Here is a 22,581-nt window from a genome sequence, read left to right as displayed (position 1 = left end):
TGACTTGCGAGAAATATGCATCGGTGTCCTACAGAAAAGCCGGTAATTTAGTGCGGTGTACAGTAAAATCACACTGACAGGTTAAAATAGAATAGTTAAAATAAATGTCTACACATAGTATAGGTATATACTCTCTCTCTCTATATATATATATATACATACTAGCTATTGAACCCGTTCTACGCCCGGGTGGCGAGCATTTATATTGGTATATGGTCTCCATCATGGTATGTGCTGCTCCATCCTGCGCCCCCGTTCTGTCATGTGCTGCTCCCATCCTGCGCCTCCATTCTGACATGTGCTGCTCCCATCCTGCGTCCCCATCCTGTCATGAGCTGCTCCATCCTGCACCCCCATCCTGTCATGTGCTGCTCCCATCCTGTGTCCCCATCCTATCATGTGCTGCTCCCATCCTGCGCCCCCATTCTGACATGTGCTGCTCCCATCCTGCGCCTCCATTCTTACATGTGCTGCTCCCATCCTGCGCCCCCGTTCTGTCATGTGCTGCTCCCATCCTGCGCCTCCATTCTGACATGTGCTGCACACATCCTGCGTCCCCATCCTGTCATGTGCTGCTCCCATCCTGCGTCCCCATCCTGTCATGTGCTGCTCCCATCCTGCGTCCCCATCCTGTCATGTGCTGCTCCCATCCTGCGTCCCCATTCTGACATGTGCTGCTCCCATCCTGCGCCCCTGTTCTGTCATGTGCTGCTCCCATCCTGCGCCACCGTTCTTTAATTTGCTGCTCCCATCCATATGCCCCATACGCTGCTCCATAAAGGTTGATGGCCCCCATAAGATGCTCCATAGTGTATGCCCCGTACACTGCTCCATTATGGTTGATGGCCCCCATAACATGCTCCATAGTATATGCCCTGTACACTGTTCCATAAAGGTTTATGGCCCCCATAAGATGCTCCATAGTATATGCCCCGTACACTGCTCCATTATGGTTGATGGCCCCATAAGATGCTCCATAGTGTATGCCCCGTACACTGCTCCATTATGGTTGATGGCCCCCATAAGATGCTCCATAGTATATGCCCCGTACACTGCTCCATAAAGGTTTATGGCCCCCATAAGATGCTGCATAGTGTATGCCCCTGTACACTGCTCCATTATGGTTTATGGCCCCATAAGACGCTCCAGTGTGTATGCCCCCGTAAACTGCTCCATTATGGTTTATGGCCCCATAAGATGCTCCATTGTATATGCCCCGTATGCTGCTGCAATATATATAAAAAAAAAATACCAAACTCACCTATGGTCGCTGGGCGCCGAGTGCTGGGGGGCCTGAGCAGGCGGGGACACCGGCGCGCTGTGGGGGTCAGGTGCCGGTATCGCCGCCAGCTCAGGCCCCCCAGCACTTACTATATTCACATGGCCACGTTCCACCGCTGCGCGCCGCCATCTTCCCGGTCCTCTGGCTGTGGCTGTTCAGTCAGAGGGCGGCGCCAGCGCGCATTAAGCGCGTCATCGCGCCCTCTGAACTGAAGGTCACAGGCCGAGGACCGGGAAGATGGCGGCGCGCAGCGGTGGAACGGGGCCAGGTGAATATAGCTCAAACTTACCCTCCTGGCGGTCCCTGCTTCTCTGTTGGAGATCGCGGTGTACGTTCAGTGCTTACGCATACCGCGATCTCCTGGGAGCGTCACTCTGTGAGGCCCAGACTGCGCCGGCGCTTGCGCTTGCGCAGTCTATAAAGGCTTCGGACAGAGTGACGCTCCCAGCGTTATATTATTGATCTATATCTCAAAAAAATAAAGGGAACACCAAAATACCACAACCTAGTAATACCTCTGAATGAAATATTCCAGTTGCAAATTTGTATTCATTGCATAGTGGAATGTGTTCAGAACAATAAAACATAACAATTATCAATGTAAATCAAAATGAATATCCTATGGAGGTCTGGATTTGGAATGATACTCAAAATCAAAGTGGAAAATAAAATTACAGGCTGATCCAACTTCAGTGGAAATGCCTCATGACAAGGAAAAGAGGCTCAGTATTGAGTGTTGCCTCCACGTGCCTGTATGACTTCCCTACTGTACAACTCCTGGGCATGCTCCTGATGAGGCAGCGGATGGTCTCCTGAGTGATCTCCCAGACCTGGACTAAAGCATCCGCCAACTCCTGGACAGTCTGTGGTGCAACGTGATGTTGGTGGATGGTGCGAGACATGATGTCCCAGATGTACTCAATTGGATTTAGGTCTGGGGAACAGGCGGGCCAGTCCACAGCTTCAATGCCTTCATCTTGCAGGAACTGCTGACACACTCCAGCCACATGAGGTCTGTCATTGTCCTGCATTAGGAGGAACCCAGGGCCAACCACACCAGCATATGGTCTCACAAGGGGTCTGAGGATCTCATCTCGGTACCTATTGGCAGTCAGGCTACCTCTGGCAAGCACATGCAGGGCTATGCGGCCCTCCAAAGAAATGCCACCCCACACCATTACTGACCCACTGCCAATCCGGTCATGCTGAAGGATGTTGCAGGCAGCAGATCGCTCTCCACGACATCTCCAGACTCTGTCACGTCTGTCACATGTGCTCCGTGTGAACTTGCTTTCATCTGTGAAGAGCACAGGGCGCCAGTGGCGAATTTGCCAATCCTGGTGTTCTGTGCCAAATGCCAAGCGGCCTGCATGGTGTTGGGCTGTGAGCAAAACCCCCATCTGTGGGCGTCGGGCCATCAGACCATCCTCATTGAGTCAGTTTCTAATTGTTTGTGCAGACACATGCACATTTGTATAAAAGATGAGCTTGGCACACACTTAGTGGGATGCAGTGAAAGATTTTTAATAAGGACAGTACATACAGAGTTGACGTTTCGGTCAAATATAGACCTTCATCAATGTACCTCTCAATAATCACAGATTCTAATGGGTCACTAGGGTAATGGTAGGCAGAAAACCCTGCTTGCTGCAGAGGGAGAGCAGAGAGGATAGACCGGCACAGGTGCCAGAGGTTGAGATGGACGCGGTATCCGCCGCTAGTCCAGAGAGTACTGCCATTACCCTAGTGACCCATTTGAATCTGTGATTATTGAGAGGTACATTGATGAAGGTCTATATTTGACCGAAACGTCAACTCTGTATGTACTCTCCTTATTAAAAATCTTTCACTGCATCCCACTAAGTGTGTGCCAAGCTTATCTTTTATACTATATGGTTTGGGCGCCTACTTGAGCACCACTGTCATAAGCTGTGCCTACGGCTATTTGTCTACATGCACATTTGGGGCCTGCTGGAGGTCATTTTGCAGGGCTCTGGCAGTGCTCCTCCTGTCCCTCCTTGCACAAAGGTGGAGGTAGCGGTCCTGCTGCTGCGTTGTTTCTCTCCTAAGGCCCCCTGCACGTCTCCTGGTGTACTGGCTTGTCTCCTGGTAGCGCCTCCAGCCTCTGGACACTACGCTGAAAGACACAGCAAACCTTCTTGTCACAGCTCGCATTGATGTGCCATCCTGGACGAGCTGCACTACCTGAGCCACTTGTGTGGGTTGTAGAGTCCGTCTCATGCTACCACGAGTGTGAAAGCACACCCAACATTCAAAAGTGACCAAAACATCAGCCAGAAAGCATTGGTACTGAGATGTGGTCTATGGTCTCCACATGCAGAACCGCTCCTTTATTGAGGGTGTCTTGATAATTGCCAATAATTTCTATATGTTGTCTATTCCATTTGCACAACAGCATGTGAAATTGATTGTCAATCAGTGTTGCATCCTAAGGGGACAGTTTGATTTCACAGAAGTTTGATTTACTTGGAGTTATATTCTGCTGTTTAAATATTCCCTTTATGTTTTTGAGCAGTGTGTATGTGTGTATATATATAGATATATATATATATATATATATAGATATATATATATATATATATATATATATATATATATATATATCTATATATATATATATATATACATACATACATATAGATAGACATAGAGGAACAGAACCATAAAAAATACCTTAAAGCGTGCATGCTTCCCTGACCAGCATTCCAATGGCCTTTCAGACAGTAAACAAAAAGGGAAACAGCACAAAAAGATGTAAGAAAGAGGACGTTAATGCCCTGTGGCCACGCCACACGGCATTGAAGTCCTCTTTTTTACATCTTTTTGTGCTGTTTCCCCTTTTGTTTACAATATATATATATATATATATACAGGTCCTTCTCAAAAAATTAGCATATAGTGTTAAATTTCATTATTTACCATAATGTAATGATTACAATTAAACTTTCATATATTATAGATTCATTATCCACCAACTGAAATTTGTCAGGTCTTTTATTGTTTTAATACTGATGATTTTGGCATACAACTCCTGATAACCCAAAAAACCTGTCTCAATAAATTAGCATATTTCACCCATCCAATCAAATAAAAGTGTTTTTTAATAACAAACAAAAAAACCATCAAATAATAATGTTCAGTTATGCACTCAATACTTGGTCGGGAATCCTTTGGCAGAAATGACTGCTTCAATGCGGCGTGGCATGGAGGCAATCAGCCTGTGACACTGCTGAGATGTTATGGAGGCCCAGGATGCTTCAATAGCGGCCTTAAGCTCATCCAGAGTGTTGGGTCTTGCGTCTCTCAACTTTCTCTTCACAATATCCCACAGATTCTCTATGGGGTTCAGGTCAGGAGAGTTGGCAGGCCAATTGAGCACAGTAATACCATGGTCAGTAAACCATTTACCAGTGGTTTTGGTACTGTGAGCAGGTGCCAGGTCGTGCTGAAAAATGAAATCTTCATCTCCATAAAGCATTTCAGCCGATGGAAGCATGAAGTGCTCCAAAATCTCCTGATAGCTAGCTGCATTGACCCTGCCCTTGATGAAACACAGTGGACCAACACCAGCAGCTGACATGGCACCCCACACCATCACTGACTGTGGGTACTTGACACTGGACTTCAGGCATTTTGGCATTTCCTTCTCCCCAGTCTTCCTCCAGACTCTGGCACCTTGATTTCCGAATGACATGCAAACAGTCCAGTGCTGCTTCTCTGTAGCCCAGGTCAGGCGCCTCTGCCGCTGTTTATGGTTCAAAAGTGGCTTTACCTGGGGAATGCGGCACCTGTAGCCCATTTCCTGCACACGCCTGTGCACGGTGGCTCTGGATGTTTCCACACCAGACTCAGTCCACTGCTTCCTCAGGTTCCCCAAGGTCTGGAATCGGTCCTTCTCCACAATCTTCCTCAGGGTCCGGTCTCCTCTTCTCGTTGTACAGCGTTTTCTGCCACATTGTTTCCTTCCAACAGACTTACCATTGAGGTGCCTTGATACAGCACTCTGGGAACAGCCTATTTGTTGAGAAATTTCTTTCTGGGTCTTACCCTCTTGCTTGAGGGTGTCAATGATGGCCTTCTTGACATCTGTCAGGTCGCTAGTCTTACCCATGATGGGGGTTTTGAGTAATGAACCAGGCAGGGAGTTTATAAAAGCCTCAGGTATCTTTTGCATGTGTTTAGAGTTAATTAGTTGATTCAGAAGATTAGGGTAATAGGTCATTTAGAGAACCTTTTCTTGATATGCTAATTTATTGAGACAGGATTTTTGGGTTATCAGGAGTTGTATGCCAAAATCATCAGTATTAAAACAATAAAAGACCTGACAAATTTCAGTTGGTGGATAATGAATCTATAATATATGAAAGTTTAATTGTAATCATTACATTATGGTAAATAATGAAATTTAACACTATATGCTAATTTTTTGAGAAGGACCTGTATATATATATACATACATACATACATACATACACACACAGTAGTACAGACCACAAAGTTTGGACACGCCTCATTTAAAGATTTTTCTGTATTTTCATGACTATGTAAATTGTACATTCACACTGAAGGCATCAAAACTATGAATTAACACATGTGGAATTATATACTTAACAAAAAAGTGTGAAACAACTGAAAATATGTCTTATATTCTAGGTTCTTCAAAGTAGCCACCTTTTGCTTTGATGACTGCTTTGCACACTCTTGGCTTTCTCTTGATGAGCTTCAATAGGTAGTCACCGGGAATGGTCTTCCAACAATCTTGAAGGAGTTCCCAGAGATGCTTAGCACTTGTTGGCCCTTTTGCCTTCACTCTGCGGTCCAGCTCACCCCAAACCATCTCGATTGGGTTCAGGTCTGGTGACTGGAGGCCAGGTTATCTGGCGTAGCACCCCATCACTCTCCTTCATGGTCAAATAGCCCTTACACAGCCTGGAGGTGTGTTTGGTGTAATTGTCCTGTTGAAAAATAAATGATGGTCCAACTAAACACAAACCGGATGGAATAGCATGCCGCTGCAAGATGCTGTGGTAGCCATGCTGGTTCAGTATGCCTTCAATTTTGAATAAATCCCCAACAGTGTCACCAGCAAAACACCCCCTCACCATCACACCTCCTCCTCTATGCTTCATGGTGGGAACCAGGCATGTAGAGTCCATCCGTTCACCTTTTCTGCGTCTCACAAAGACACGGTGGTTAGAACCAAAGATTTCAAATTTGGACTCATCAGACCAAAGCACAGATTTCTACTGGTCTAATGTCCATTTCTTGTGATCTTTAGCCCAAAAAAGTCTCTTCTGCTTGTTGCCTGTCCTTAGCAGTGGTTTCCTAGCAGCTATTTTACCATGAAGTCCTGCTGCACAAAGTCTCCTCTTAACAGTTGTTGTAGAGATGTGTCTGCTCCTAGAACTCTGTGTGGCATGGACCTGGTCTCTAATCTGAGCTGCTGTTAACCTGCGATTTCTGAGGCTGGTGACTCAGATAAACGTATCCTCAGAAGCAGAGGTGACTCTTGGTTTTCCTTTCCTGGGGCGGTCCTCATGTGAGCCAGTTTCTTTGTAGCACTTGATGGTTTTTGCCACTGCACTTGGGGACACTTTCAAAGTTTTCCCAATTTTTCGGACTGACTGACCTTCATTTCTTAAAGTAATGATAGCCACTCATTTTTCTTTACTTAGCTGCTTTTTTCTTGTCATAATACAAATTCTAACAGTCTATTCAGTAGGACTATCAGCTGTGTATCCACCAGACTTCTGCACAACACAACTCATGGTCCCAACCCCATTTATAAGGCAAGAAATCCCACTTATTAAACCTGACAGGGCACACCTGTGAAGTGAAAACCATTCCCGGTGACTACCTCTTAAAGCTCATCAAGAGAATGCCAAGAGTGTGCAAAGCAGTCATCAAAGCAAAAGGTGGCTACTTTGAAGAACCTAGAATATAAGACATAATTTCAGTTGTTTCACACTTTTTTGTTAAGTATATAATTCCACATGTGTTAATTAATAGTTTTGATGCCTTCAGTGTGAATGTACAATTTTCATAGTCATAAAAATACAGAAAAATATTTAAAGGAGGTCTGTCTAAACTTTTTGTCTGTACTGTATATACAGTTAAGTCCACATATATTTGGACAGAGACAAAATTTTTCTAATTTTGGTTATAGACATTACCACAATGAATTTTAAACAAAACAATTCAGATGCAGTTGAAGTTCAGACTTTCAGCTTTCATTTGAGGGTATCCACATTAAAATTGGATGAAGGGTTTAGGAGTTTCAGCTCCTTAACATGTGCCACCCTGCTTTTAAAGGGACCAAAAGTAATTGGACAATTGACTCCAAGGCTATTGCATGGACAGGTGTGGGCAATCCCTTCATTATGTCATTCTCAATTAAGCAGATAAAAGGCCTGGAGTTGATTTGAGGTGTGGTGCTTGCATTTGGAAGGTTTTGCTGTGAAGTAAACATGCGGTCAAAGGAGCTCTCCATGCAGGTGAAACAAGCCATCCTTAAGCTGTGAAAAAAGAAAAAAACCATCCGAGAAATTGCTACAATATTAGGAGTGGCAAAATCTACAGTTTGGTACATCCTGAGAAAGAAAGAAAGCACTGGTGAACTCATCAATGCAAAAGACCTGGGCGCCCACGGAAGACAACAGTGGTGGATGATCGCAGAATAATCTCTATGGTGAAGAGAAACCCCTTCACAACAGCCAACCAAGTGACCAACACTCTCCAGGAGGTCGGCGTATCAATATCCAGATCTACCATAAAGAGAAGACTGCATGAAAGTAAATACAGAGGGTTCACTGCACGGTGCAAGCAACTCATAAGAATCAAGAATAAAAAGGCTAGACTGGACTTTGCTAAAAAACATCTAAAAAAGTCAGCACAGTTCTGGAAGAACTTTCTTTGGACAGATGAAACCAAGGTCAACCTCTACCAGAATGATGGAAAGAGAAAAGTATGGCGAAGGCGTGGTACAGCTCATGATCCAAAGCATACCACATCATCTGTAAAACACGGCGGAGGCAGTGTGATGGCGCGGGCATGCATGGCTGCCAGTGGCACTGGGTCACTAGTGTTTATTGATGATGTGACACAGGACAGAAGCAGCCGAATGAATTCTGAGGTATTCAGAGCCGCCATACTGTGTGCTCAGATCCAGCCAAATGCAGCCAAACTGATTGGTCGTCGTTTCATACTACAGATGGACAATGACCCAAAACATAAAGCCAAAGCAACCCAGGAGTTTATTAAAGCAAAGAAGTGGAATATTCTTGAATGGCCAAGTCAGTCACCTGATGTCAACCCAATTGAGCATGCATTTCACTTGTTAAAGAGTAAACTTCAGACAGAAAGGCCACAAACAAACAGCAACTGAAAACCACCGCAGTGAAGGCCTGGCAGAGCGTCAAAAATGAGGAAACACAGCGTCTGGTGATGTCCATGAGTTCAAGACTTCAGGAAGTCATTGCTAACAAAGGGTTTTCATCCAAATACTAAAAATGAACATTTTATTTAAAACTATTTCATCTGTCCAATTACTTTTGGTCCCTTTAAAAACAGGGTGGCACATGTTAGGGAGCTGAAACTTCCTAAACCCTTCATCCAATTTTAATGTGGATACCCTCAAATGAAAGCTGAAAGTCTGAACTTCAACTGCATCTGAATTGTTTTGTTTAAAATTCATTGTGGTAATGTCTATTTCAAAAATTAGAAAAACGTTGTCTCTGTCCAAATATATATATGGATGTAACTATATATATATATATATATATATATATATATATATATATATATATACACATATACAGTTATATGAAAAAGTTTGGGCACCCTATTAATCTTAAGCTTAATGTTTTGTAAAAAATTGTTTTTTTTGCAACAGCTATTTCAGTTTCATATATCTAATAACTGTTGGACACAGTAATGTTTCTGCCTTGAAATGAGGTTTATTGTACTAACAGAAAATGTGCAATCTGCATTGAAACAAAATTTGACAGGTGCATAAGTATGGGCACCCCACCAGAAAAGTGACATTAATATTTAGTAGATCCTCCTTTTGCAAAAATATCAGCCTCTAATCGCTTCCAGTAGCTTTTAATCAGTTCCTGGATCCTGGATGAAGGTATTTTTGACCATTCCTCTCTACAAAACAATTCCAGTTCAGTTATGTTTGATGGTCGCCGAGCATGGACAGCCCTCTTCAAATGATCCCACAGATGTTCAATAATATTGAGGTCTGGGGACTGGGATGGCCATTCCAGAACAGTGTAATTGTTCCTCTGCATGAATGCCTGAGTAGATTTGGAGCGGTGTTTTGGATCATTGTCTTGCTGAAAGATCCATCCCCTGCGTAACTTCAACTTTGTCACTGATTCATGAACATTATTGTCAAGAATCTGCTGATACTGAGAGGAATCCATGCGTCCCTCAACTTTAACAAGATTCCCGGTGCCGGCATTGGCCACACAGCCCCAAAGCATGATTGAACCTCCACCAAATGTTACTGTGGGTAGCAAGTGTTTTTCTTGGCATACTGTGTTTTTTGGCCGCCATGCATAACGCCTTTTTGTATGACCAAACAACTCAATCTTGGATTCATCAGTCCACAGGACCTTCTTCCAAAAAGAAATTGGCTTCTCCAAATGTGCTTTTGCATACCTCAGCCGACTCTGTTTGTGGCGTGCTTGCAGAAACGGCTTCTTTCGCATCACTCTCCCATACAGCTTCTCCTTGTGCAAAGTGCGTTGTATAGTTGACCGATGCACAGTGACACCATCTGCAGCAAGTTGATGCTGCAGCTCTCTGGAGGTGGTCTGAGGATTGTCCTTGACTGATCTCACCATTCTTCTTCTCTGCCTTTCTGATGTTTTTCTTGGCCTGCCACTTCTGGCCTTAACAAGAACTGTACCTGTGTTCTTCCATTTCCTTACTATGTTCCTCACAGTGGAAATTGACAGGTTAAATCTCTGAGACAGCTTTTTGTATCCTTCCCCTGAACAACTATGTTGAATAATCTTTGTTTTCAGATCATTAGACAGTTGTTTTGAGGAGCCCATGATGCCACTCTTCAGAGGAGATTCAAACAGGAGAACAACTTGCAAGTGGCCACTTTAAATAGCTTTTCTCATGATTGTATACACCTGGCTATGAAGTTCAAAGCTTACTGAGGTTAGAAAACCAAAAAAAGTGCTTTAGTAAGTCAGTAAAAAGTAGGTAGGAGGATTTAAAACAAGAAAATGATAAGGGTGCCCATACTTATGCACCTGTCAAATTTTGTTTGAATGCAGATTGCACATTTTCTGTTAGTACAATAAACTTCATTTCAAGGCAGAAACATTACTGTGTCCAACAGTTATTAGATATATGAAACTGAAATAGCTGTTGCAAAAAAAACAATTTTTATAAAACATTAAGCTTAAGATTAATAGGGGTGCCCAAACTTTTTCATATAACTGTATATAAAAACTGGTATAAAAAAAAATTACAGTGACATTCACTACACTAATGCCCTACCTATAAAGTTACTCGGCACTAACTATTCTTTTTTTTACAACAGAAAATCGGACGTCACTAACACTGCGACGTACACGCCTCTATTGCTCTAGCTATGAAGTTACCCGGTGCTAACTATTCTATTTTTTACAAAAGAAAAATAGACATCCCTAATACTGCGACGTACACTCCCTTAATTCACAACCTAAAAATGTAATCGTCACTAACAATTCTTTTTTTGCAAAAGAAAAATGAATATCACTAACACTGCGATGCACGCTCCCCTAATGCACTAGCTAAAAATGTTACTTGGCGCTATTCTTTTTTTCTGCAAAAGAAAAATGGACGTCACTAACACTGCGGCGTCCGTTACTCCAATACACTATCTATAAGGCCACTCTGTACAATTTGTTTTTCTAAAAATAAAAAGTGCATGCCACTTTGTTGTGAATTCTGTGGCAGAGCTCCCTCCTGTGGTCACAAGTGGTACTTCGGCTGATTCTCTCTGTGAGCTTTCGTTGTTGGAGGAGAGTGGTACTGCGGCTTCTGAGTTTCCTTCCTCAGGTGATGTGGTGAAGTCGTTAGGTGCTGTTCTATTTAACTCCACCTAGTGCTCTGATCCTGGCCTCCAGTCAATGTTCTAGTATTGGACCTGTTTCCTCCTGGATCGTTCCTGTGGCCTGCTGCTCTGCATAGCTAAGTTCCGCTTTGCTATTTTGTTTACTTTTTTTTCTGTCCAGCTTGTCTATTTGTTTTTTCTTGTTTGCTGGAAGCTCTGGGACGCAGAGGGTGTACCTCCGTGCCGTTAGTTCGGTACGGAGGGTCTTTTTGCCCCCTTTGCGTGGTTTTTGTAGGGTTTTGTGTTGACCGCAAAGTTACCTTTCCTATCCTCGCTCTGTTCAGTAAGTCGGGCCTCACTTTGCTAAATCTATTTCATCTCTACGTTTGTCTTTTCATCTTAACTCACAGTCATTACATGTGGGGGCTGCCTTTTCCTTTGGGGTATTTCTCTGAGGCAAGGTAGGCTTATTTTTTATCTTCAGGCTAGCTAGTTTCTCAGGCTGTGCCGAGTTGCATAGGGAGCGTTAGGCGCAATCCACGGCTGCCTCTAGTGTGGTTGGAGAGGATTAGGGATTGCGGTCAGCAAAGTTCCCATGTCTCAGAGCTCGTTCTATGTTTTTGGGTTATTGTCAGGTCACTGTATGTGCTCTGACCTCTATGTCCATTGTGGTACTGAATTACCTTATCACAACACCACTTACAATGCGACGTCCGCTACTCTAATGGGCTACCTCCCTACCTATAAAGTTACTCTGTACTTTTTTTTTTCTAAAAAGAAAATCGGACGTCACTTTTACAAAATTAAAAGTCTGTTGGGGCAGACTCTGATCAGCAGCGGGGCAGACTCTGATCAGCAGCGATGCTGATCAGAGTGTTGGGGCCACAGGAAAAGCACGAATAGTTAGCACAGGGCGCCGAACACACAAAATAAACAAAGGATCGCACTGGCCACCAATGATTTGTTTTCTCTCAGGTAAAGCAGTGGGGTAAACAACCTGTTGTGAAGGGTTCAAGGCATAACTTAAACATGTCTATTTATCTTTTTGCACATTGGAAAAAAAAAATTCACTGCTCTTTGGGTCTGATTCTCATCCTTTTTTGGGGTCTGTTTGTCAGTTTTTATCATGAATGTAGACTCTTTCTTGTATGCAAAAAAAAATAGTTTTTTACAAGCTTCCTCTACTCATTAAATAGTAAAAATCAGACAAAGCTCGGATGACACATGGATGGTATCTGGGCGCTATTCTTTTTTCCATGTTTCAGCCACAAATTGGATCAAAATTGTCCTGTTTTTTTTTCTTTTTAGTGGACAACCAGTAGAGATAGAAAATGGCAAAATACGTAAAAACCATGGCTAGGACAAGTATGTGATGTCTGATGATGGCCTCATTCAGACCTCGGGTTTTCTCGTACCAGGGCTATCCGAGTTTTTCATTGAAGACACTTGCCCTTGTGATAGTCAATGGATCCTTCACATGTCTGACTCTTGTTTCTAATCGAGTGGCTCTTGAAAAATTGCAGAGACTTGTCTGATTTTGATCCGAGTGTTGGATCAAAATCAACAATGCTTGTCTAGAAGTACATGAAAATAATTGGCCTTCAGATGCCATCCATGTGCGGTCTGATTTTCATGGGTTGTTAGGAGGAGAAACTCGATATATATATATATATATATATATATATATATATATATATATGATAAAAACTGATGAAACATGTGCCAAACTCTGGTGTGAATGAGGCCCTACTGATACTTGGAAAATTCCATGCGCTCGTCTCTGTACATCACAACCTCCATGGCTTCTTCTAACCCTTACATCGCTCTTATGGTTACCACGCTGAATTTCCTGTTAAGCGACAGCTTCAGGCCATGGGTGTGACCCCTAATAGCTGTGCGCATAATATACATTATATTTAGACCATCCGCTGATAACAGGCACCAACCTGTAATTAAACCGAATACTAAACCAAGGGCACAGCAGCTAGGTTTCCAGCACTGGGGCTTCCCATAATAGACTTTAATGTCCTCTCAGCCGTATGATTATCGGCAGGCACCATGCTCTAGATCCAGGCAAATGAGGATTATAATGGATAGCTGATGTAGTGAGGCCACTTCTCCAGTATAATGGCTGGGAGGAAGAGAAAGGTGCCATCACCCTCACTAGGGAGTCTATAGTGATGGCCATGAGTCCACAGGACCGATGTTTGCTGACTAGAGTACAGGTGGCTAAGCACATCGGGTCAGCTATTCATTACAGGATCACTCCCGCCTGCAGAAGTCAATCACCCGTCCACTGGATGTGTGGTAAGATGCTAGTCACAGGGGTCCGACCACTGGCACCCCCACTGATCCAGAGCGAGGGGCTTTACAGAGCCGAATCTGAATGCCTGAATGGAGCAGTCACTCTCCGTGGAACTGCTGGAGATAGCCGAGTACAGTGCATGGCATTTCTTGCAGACCTACATAGAAAGCCCTGTTCTCGGGATGACTGGGGGTCCCTGTTGCCGGACCCCCCACTGATTAACAACCCATCACCCAACTTATGGACAGGTGATCACCTTTAATGATGGGAATAAGGGATCTGATTTCGCTTTTATCCTGAGTCACATTTCAAGACTCGTGAAAAGGGTTGATTGTGACTTGTAGGATCGTGGCTTCCAACAGGTGGCGCTATGGAGATCAAGTCCTCTCTAAAGAGGCAATTTGCTTATTAAATTTCCCAGAGGAGCATTGCACGCCGAATAACAAGCCTCCTTAACTTGGCATGCCAGAGCCGGCATGTCACTCTCTACAAGGAGAAACGTTATCTATTATTGGAAAACTTCTTGAGTAACAAGCACTTGCGCTCATCACTAGTGCTTACCTATAAAATGTGCTGGACTATAAGGTGATAAATGGAAAATCAAGGTCCGTTACCATTAAACTGGCATCGGAGCTGTAGAAACCACCAGGAGAGGACTGGCTCTAGGGCTCACCACAATAGCATAGCCAGCCCCCTTCTCTGTCAATGCTTCACATGCAGATCTTCATTATAGATGGAAATCAGAAGCAGTGCTCTAGTGTGAACTGAGCCCCATGTTTACAGGACGTTTCCTGCTGTGCATTGCTCACACACCACAGTCATAAATGAGCAGGAGTAAAGGTTGTACATACTCTTTATTGGACATAAAATACATTGTAATGTAACATTGGTGTCTTTGGTTGATTATCTCACATAATTGAAGAATGCAGTATTCATAACACTCGGCAGTGATAACCACATAGGACTACACCGGACTGATGCGTTATTTCATACTGGAACATTTTCTGTCCTTTTAGAGACTACTCATTGCTTTCCTGCAGTGCAGATAATCACAGCAAAAGTGGGATCAGCAATTAAGGCTAAAAACACCTTAAACATAGGTTAGTGATTATCTTGAGCAATAAAGCTGCTATATGAATTTTGCCTTCATATATCTCATGTGTTTCCATCCCTCCTAGTAATACTGGGTGTGAATTCTTGATGTCCTGGATGCTGTTACTAGTGATGAGCGAATATACTCGTTGCTCGGGTTTTCCGAGCACGCACAGGTGACCTCCGAGTATTTGTTAGTGTTCGGAGATTTAGATTTCATCGCGGCAGCTGAATGATTTACAGCTACTAGCCAGGCTGAGTACATGTGGGGATTCGCTAGCAACCAGGCAACCCCCACATGTACTCAGCCTAGCTAGTAGCTGTAAATCATTCAGCTGCCGCAATGAAATCTAAATCTCCGAACACTAACAAATACTCGGAGGTCACTGGGGAAAACCCGAGCAACGAGTATATTCGCTCATCACTAGCTGTTGCCTTCACTGGTTCTCATAGATCAGCACAGCTTCATTCCTGCACCGATTTCCCCATCTACAGGCCACGAGGGATCTTTTCTCCACTGATGTGGAACGTGTCACATTGCAGAAGGCTTTTACAGTGAGCGGCATCTGTAAGAAAAGCCCATCCCTTGGACTGACAGCCGGCTCTGCATTGCAGCAGTGCTGTGAGCGGTGACTGTAGCCGCGCCGGCACATTTGCATGACTGATAGGCCGGAGTCACATTAGCTATATATAACATATATACAGTGGGGCAAAAAAGTATTTAGTCAGTCAGCAATAGTGCAAGTTCCACCACTTAAAAAGATGAGAGGCGTCTGTAATTTACATCATAGGTAGACCTCAACTATGGGAGACAAACTGAGAAAAAAAAATCCAGAAAATCACATTGTCTGTTTTTTTAACATTTTATTTGCATATTATGGTGGAAAATAAGTATTTGGTCAGAAACAAAATTTCATCTCAATACTTTGTAATATATCCTTTGTTGGCAATGACAGAGGTCAAACGTTTTCTGTAAGTCTTCACAAGGTTGCCACACACTGTTGTTGGTATGTTGGCCCATTCCTCCATGCAGATCTCCTCTAGAGCAGTGATGTTTTTGGCTTTTCGCTTGGCAACACGGACTTTCAACTCCCTCCAAAGGTTTTCTATAGGGTTGAGATCTGGAGACTGGCTAGGCCACTCCAGAACCTTGAAATGCTTCTTATGAAGCCACTCCTTCGTTGCCCTGGCGGTGTGCTTTGGATCATTGTCATGTTGAAAGACCCAGCCACGTTTCATCTTCAATGCCCTTGCTGATGGAAGGAGGTTTGCACTCAAAATCTCACCATACATGGCCCCATTCATTCTTTCATGTACCCGGATCAGTCGTCCTGGCCCCTTTGCAGAGAAACAGCCCCAAAGCATGATGTTTCCACCACCATGCTTTACAGTAGGTATGGTGTTTGATGGATGCAACTCAGTATTCTTTTTCCTCCAAACACGACAAGTTGTGTTTCTACCAAACAGTTCGTTTGGTTTCATCAGACCATAGGACATTCTCCCAAAACTCCTCTGGATCATCCAAATGCTCTCTAGCAAACTTCAGACGGGCCCGGACATGTACTGGCTTAAGCAGTGGGACACGTCTGGCACTGCAGGATCTGAGTCCATGGTGGCGTAGTGTGTTACTTATGGTAGGCCTTGTTACATTGGTCCCAGCTCTCTGCAGTTCATTCACTAGGTCCCCTCGCGTGGTTCTGGGATTTTTGCTCACCGTTCTTGTGATCATTCTGACCCCACAGGGTGGAATTTTGCGTGGAGCCCCAGATCGAGGGAGATTATCAGTGGTCTTGTATGCCTTCCATTTTCTAATTATTGCTCCCACTGTTGATTTCTTCACTCCAAGCTGGTTGGCTATTGCAGATTCAGTCTTCCCAGCCTGGTGCAGGGCTACAATTTTGTTTCTGGTGTCCTTTGACAGCTCTTTGGTCTTCACCATAGTGGAGTTTGGAGTCAGACTGTTTGAGGGTGTGCACAGGTGTCTTTTTATACTGATAACAAGTTTAAACAGGTGCCATTACTACAGGTAATGAGTGGAGGAAAGAGGAGACTCTTAACCCCTTTACCCCCAAGGGTGGTTTGCACGTTAATGACCAGGCCAATTTTTACAATTCTGACCACTGTCCCTTTATGAGGTTATAACTCCGAAACGCTTCAACGGATCCTGGTGATTCTGACATTGTTTTCTCGTGACATATTGTACTTCATGATAGTGGTAAAATTTCTTTGATAGTACCTGCGTTTATTTGTGAAAAAAACGGAAATTTGGCGAAAATTTTGAAAATTTCGCAATTTTCAAACTTTGAATTTTTATGCAATTAAATCACAGAGATATGTCACACAAAATACTTAATAAGTAACATTTCCCACATGTCTCCTTTACATCAGCATAATTTTGGAACCAATTTTTTTTTTTGTTAGGGAGTTATAAGGGTTAAAAGTTGACCAGCAATTTCTCATTTTTACAACACCATTTTTTTTTAGGGACCACGTCTCATTTGAAGTCATTTTGAGGGGTCTATATGATAGAAAATGCCCAAGTGTGACACCATTCTAAAAACTGCACCCCTCAAGGTGCCCAAAACCACATTCAAGAAGTTTATTAACCCTTCAGGTGTTTAATAGGAATTTTTGGAATGTTTAAATAAAAATGAACATTTAACTTTTTTACACAAAAAATTTACTTCAGCTCCAATTTGTTTTATTTTACCAAGGGTAACAGGAGAAATTGGACCCAAAAAGTTGTTGTCCAATTTGTCCTGAGTACGCTGATACCCCATATGTGGCAGTAAACCACTGTTTGGGCGCATGGGAGAGCTCGGAAGGGAAGGAGCGCTATTTGACTTTTCAATGCAAAATTGACAGGAATTGAGATGGGACGCCATGTTGCGTTTGGAGAGCCACTGATGTGCCTAAACATTGAAACCCCCCACAAGTGACACCATTTTGGAAAGTAGACCCCCTAAGGAACTTATCTGGATGTGTGGTGAGCACTTTGACCCACCAAGTGCTTCACAGAAGTTTATAATGCAGAACCGTAAAAATAAAAAATCATATTTTTTCACAAAAATTATATTTTTGCCCCCAATTTTTTATTTTTCCAAGGGTAAGAGAAGAAATTGGACCTCAAAAGTTGTTGTCCAATTTGTCCTGAGTACGCTGATACCCCATATGTGGCAGTAAACCACTGTTTGGGCGCATGGGAGAGCTCGGAAGGGAAGGAGCGCAGTTTGACTTTTCAATGCAAAATTGACAGAAATTGAGATGGGACGCCATGTTGCGTTTGGAGAGCCACTGATGTGCCTAAACATTGAAACCCCCCACAAGTGACACCATTTTGGAAAGTAGACCCCCTAAGGAACTTATCTGGATGTGTGGTGAGCACTTTGACCCACCAAGTGCTTCACAGAAGTTTATAATGCAGAACCGTAAAAATAAAAAATCATATTTTTTCACAAAAATTATATTTTTGCCCCCAATTTTTTATTTTTCCAAGGGTAAGAGAAGAAATTGGACCTCAAAAGTTGTTGTCCAATTTGTCCTGAGTACGCTGATACCCCATATGTGGCAGTAAACCACTGTTTGGGTGCATGGGAGAGCTCGGAAGGGAAGGACCGCAGTTTGACTTTTCAATGCAAAATTGACAGAAATTGAGATGGGACGCCATGTTGCGTTTGGAGAGCCACTGATGTGCCTAAACATTGAAACCCCCCACAAGTGACACCATTTTGGAAAGTAGACCCCCTAAGGAACTTATCTGGATGTGTGGTGAGCACTTTGACCCACCAAGGGCTTCACAGAAGTTTATAATGCAGAGCCATAAAAATAAAACAAAATTTTTTTTCCCACAAAAATTATTTTTTAGCCCCCAGTTTTGTATTTTCCCTAGGGTAACAGGAGAAATTGGACCCCAAAAGTTGTTGTCCAATTTGGCCTGAGTACGCTGATACCCCATATGTGGGGGGGAACCACCGTTTGGGCGCATGGGAGGGTTCGGAAGGGAAGGAGCGCCATTTGGAATGCAGACTTAGATGGAATGGTCTGCAGGCGTCACATTGCGTTTGCAGAGCCCCTAATGTACCTAAACAGTAGAAACCCCCCACAAGTGACACCATTTTGGAAAGTAGACCCCCTAAGGAACTCATCTTGATGTGTTGTGAGAGCTTTGAACCCCCAAGTATTTCACTACAGTTTATAACGCAGAGCCATGCAAATAAAAAATATTTTTTTTTCCACAAAAATTATATTTTAGCCCCCAGTTTTGTATTTTTCCAAGGTTAGCAGGAGAAATTGGACCCTAAATGTTGTTGTCCAATTTGTCCTGAGTACGCTGATACCCGATATGTGGGGGGGGAACCACCGTTTGGGCGCATGGGAGGGCTCGGAAGGGAAGGAGCATCATTTGGAATGCAGACTTAGATGGATTGGTCTGCAGGCGTCACATTGCGTTTGCAGAGCCCCTAATGTACCTAAACAGTAGAAACCCCCCACAAGTGACCCCATATTGGAAACTAGACCCCTCAATGAACTTATCTAGATGTGTTGTGAGAACTTTGAACCCCCAAGTGTTTCACTACAGTTTATAACGCAGAGCCGTGAAAATAAAAAATCTTTTTGTTTTCCCACAAAAATTATTTTTTAGCCCCCAGTTTTGTATTTTCCCAAGGGTAACAGGAGAAATTGGTCCACAAAAGTTGTTGTCCAATTTGTCCTGAGTACGCTGATACCCCATATGTTGGGGTAAACCCCTGTTTGGGCACACAGGAGAGCTCGGAAGGGAAGGAGCACAATTTTACTTTTTCAACGCAGAATTGGCTGGAATTGAGATCGGACGCCATGTCGTGTTTGGAGAGCCCCTGATGTGCCGAAACAGTGGAAACCCCCCAATTATAACTGAAACCCTAATCCAAACACACCCCTAACCCTAATTCCAACGGTAACCCTAACCACACCTCTAACCCTGACACACCCCTAACCCTAATCCCAACCCTATTCCCAACTGTAAATGTAATCTAAACCCTAACCCTAACTTTAGCCCCAACCCTAACTGTAGCCCCAACCCTAACCCTAGCCCTAACCCTAGCCCTAACCCTAGCCCTAGCCCTAACCCTAGCCCTAACCCTAACCCTAGCCCTAACCCTAGCCCTAACCCTAGCCCTAACCCTAGCCCTAGCCCTAACCCTAGCCCTAACCCTAGCCCTAACCCTAGCCCTAACCCTAATCCTAGCCCTAACCCTAGCCATAATGGGAAAATGGAAATAAATACATTTTTTTTTATTTTTCCCTAACTAAGGGGGTGATGAAGGGGGGTTTGATTTACTTTTATAGCGAGTTTTTTAGCGGATTTTTATGATTGGCAGCCGTCACACACTGAAAGACCCTTTTTATTGCAAAAAATATTTTTTGCAATACCACATTTTGAGAGCTATAATTTTTCCATATTTTGGTCCACAGAGTCATGTGAGGTCTTGTTTTTTGCGGGACGAGTTGACGTTTTTATTGAAAACATTTTTGGGCACGTGACATTTTTTTATCGCTTTTTATTCCGATTTTTGTGAGGAAGAATGACCAAAAGCCAGCTATTCATGAATTTCTATTGGGGGAGGCGTTTATACCGTTCCGCGTTTGGTAAAATTGATAAATCAGTTTTATTCTTCGGGTCAGTACGATTACAGCGATACCTCATTTATATCATTTTTTTATGGTTTGGTGCTTTTATACGGTAAAAACTATTTTACAGAAAAAATAATTATTTTTGCATCGCTTTATTCTCAGGACTATAACTTTTTTATTTTTTTGCTGATGATGCTGTATGGCGGCTCTTTTTTTGCGGGACAATATGACGCTTTCAGCGGTACCATGGTTATTTATATCTGTCCTTTTGATCGCGTGTTATTCCACTTTTTGTTTGGCGGTATGATAATAAAGCGTTGTTTTTTGCCTCGTTTTTTTTTTTTTTTTCTTACGGTGTTTACTGAAGGGGTTAACTAGTGGGACAGTTTTATAGGTCGGGTCGTTACGGACGCGGCGATACTAAATATGTGTACTTTTATTGTTTTTTTTTTTTTATTTAGATGAAGAAATGTATTTATGGGAATAATATTTTTTTTTTTTTTTCATTATTTTGGAATATTTTTTTTTATTTTTTTTACACATTTGGAAATTTTTTTTTTTACTTTTTTACTTTGTCCCAGGGGGGGACATCACAGATCAGTGATCTGACAGTTTGCACAGCACTCTGTCAGATCACTGATCTGACATGCAGCGCTGCAGCCTTCACAGTGCCTGCTCTGAGCAGGCTCTGTGAAGCCACCTCCCTCCCTGCAGGACCCGGATCCGCGGCCATCTTGGATCCGGGGCTCGAGCAGGGAGGGAGGTGAGGAGACCCTCGCAGCAACGCGATCACATCGCGTTGCTGCGGGGGGCTCAGGGAAGCCCGCAGGGAGCCCCCTCCCTGCGCGGTGCTTCCCTGCACCGCCGGCACATCGCGATCATCTTTGATCGCGGTGTGCCAGGGGTTAATGTGCCGGGGGCGGTCCGTGACCGCTCCTCGCACATAGTGCCGGATGTCAGCTGCGATAAGCAGCTGACACCCGGCCGCGATCGGCCGCGCTCCCCCCGTGAGCGCGGCCGATCGGCTATGACGTACTATCCCGTCCAGGGTCAGATAAGCCCAGGGCACCTCGACGGGATAGTACGTCTAAGGTCACAGAGGGGTTAAAGAAGAAGTTACAGGTCTGTGAGAGCCAGAAATCTTGATTGTTTGTTTCTGACCAAATACTTATTTTCCACCATAATATGCAAATAAAATGATAAAAAAACAGACAATGTGATTTTCTGGATTTTTTTTTCTCAGTTTGTCTCTCATAGTTGAGGTCTACCTATGATGTAAATTACAGACGCCTCTCATCTTTTTAGGTGGTGGAACTTGCACTATTGCTGACTGACTAAATACTTTTTTGCCCCACTGTATATGATGCTATATGCTAATAACACTCAGCTCTGCTGCGAGCCTCAGCCGAGTGTCAGTGCTCTTTGCTCCAATCCTCTCGCATGCGAGAATAGGAGCACAAGTGCGGAGGAGATGGAGAAATTAATTTCTCCATCTCCTCCATTGCCGGAGTCCGCGGGAATCGCACTGCACTTGGGTGATATTGGTTTCACATGCACCCATAGACCTGTATGCGATTCCATTCTTGCAGCCATTTTCAGCATGCTGCAATGGTTTTTCAATGTCAAATCGGCATGAGATAACTGCAGATAGGAGCTGCCCCATAGTTTAACATACTTAATGATTTTTTATCGGATTGCCCTTATCCGATTTCATCACAAGCGTGAGAGAGTCCTTAGCCAGCGTCTCCCGGGAGAAATAAAGTTCATTTTCTCCTGGGTGCTGCACTTTCAGTACAGCGTCCGGGCACCTTTAGAACGCTATTACCTGCAAATTCACCCTTTCCGCAGGTTAATAACGTTACCCGACCTGACAGGTTCCTGAGTGTGTGCAATCCCTACAGAGATACAGTTTTTGTGATCAACCTGCTCCAGGATGTTGTGTGTCTGCTCTTCTCACCATCTACACCCTGATACAGTACAGCCCGAGTAAGGGTATGTTCCCACGGTCAGTAAACGCTGCGGGCCGGATGCTGCATACATCCGCAGCGGCCAGATGTTACAGCATAGTGGATGGGATTTCAAGAAATCCCATCTCCACTATGCATGCACGGATGCCTCCGGCTTCCGTGAGAAGACGTACATGCGGCGCGTCTTTCCAGACTGCAGCATGTCTATTTATCTTGCAGACACGCTCAGTCTCCGCAAGAT

This window comes from Ranitomeya imitator, chromosome 6 (assembly GCF_032444005.1).
Source record: "Ranitomeya imitator isolate aRanImi1 chromosome 6, aRanImi1.pri, whole genome shotgun sequence".
Taxonomy (NCBI): domain Eukaryota; kingdom Metazoa; phylum Chordata; class Amphibia; order Anura; family Dendrobatidae; genus Ranitomeya; species Ranitomeya imitator.
The sequence above is the reverse complement of the archived record's forward strand: the minus strand, read 5'-3'. Positions refer to the sequence as shown.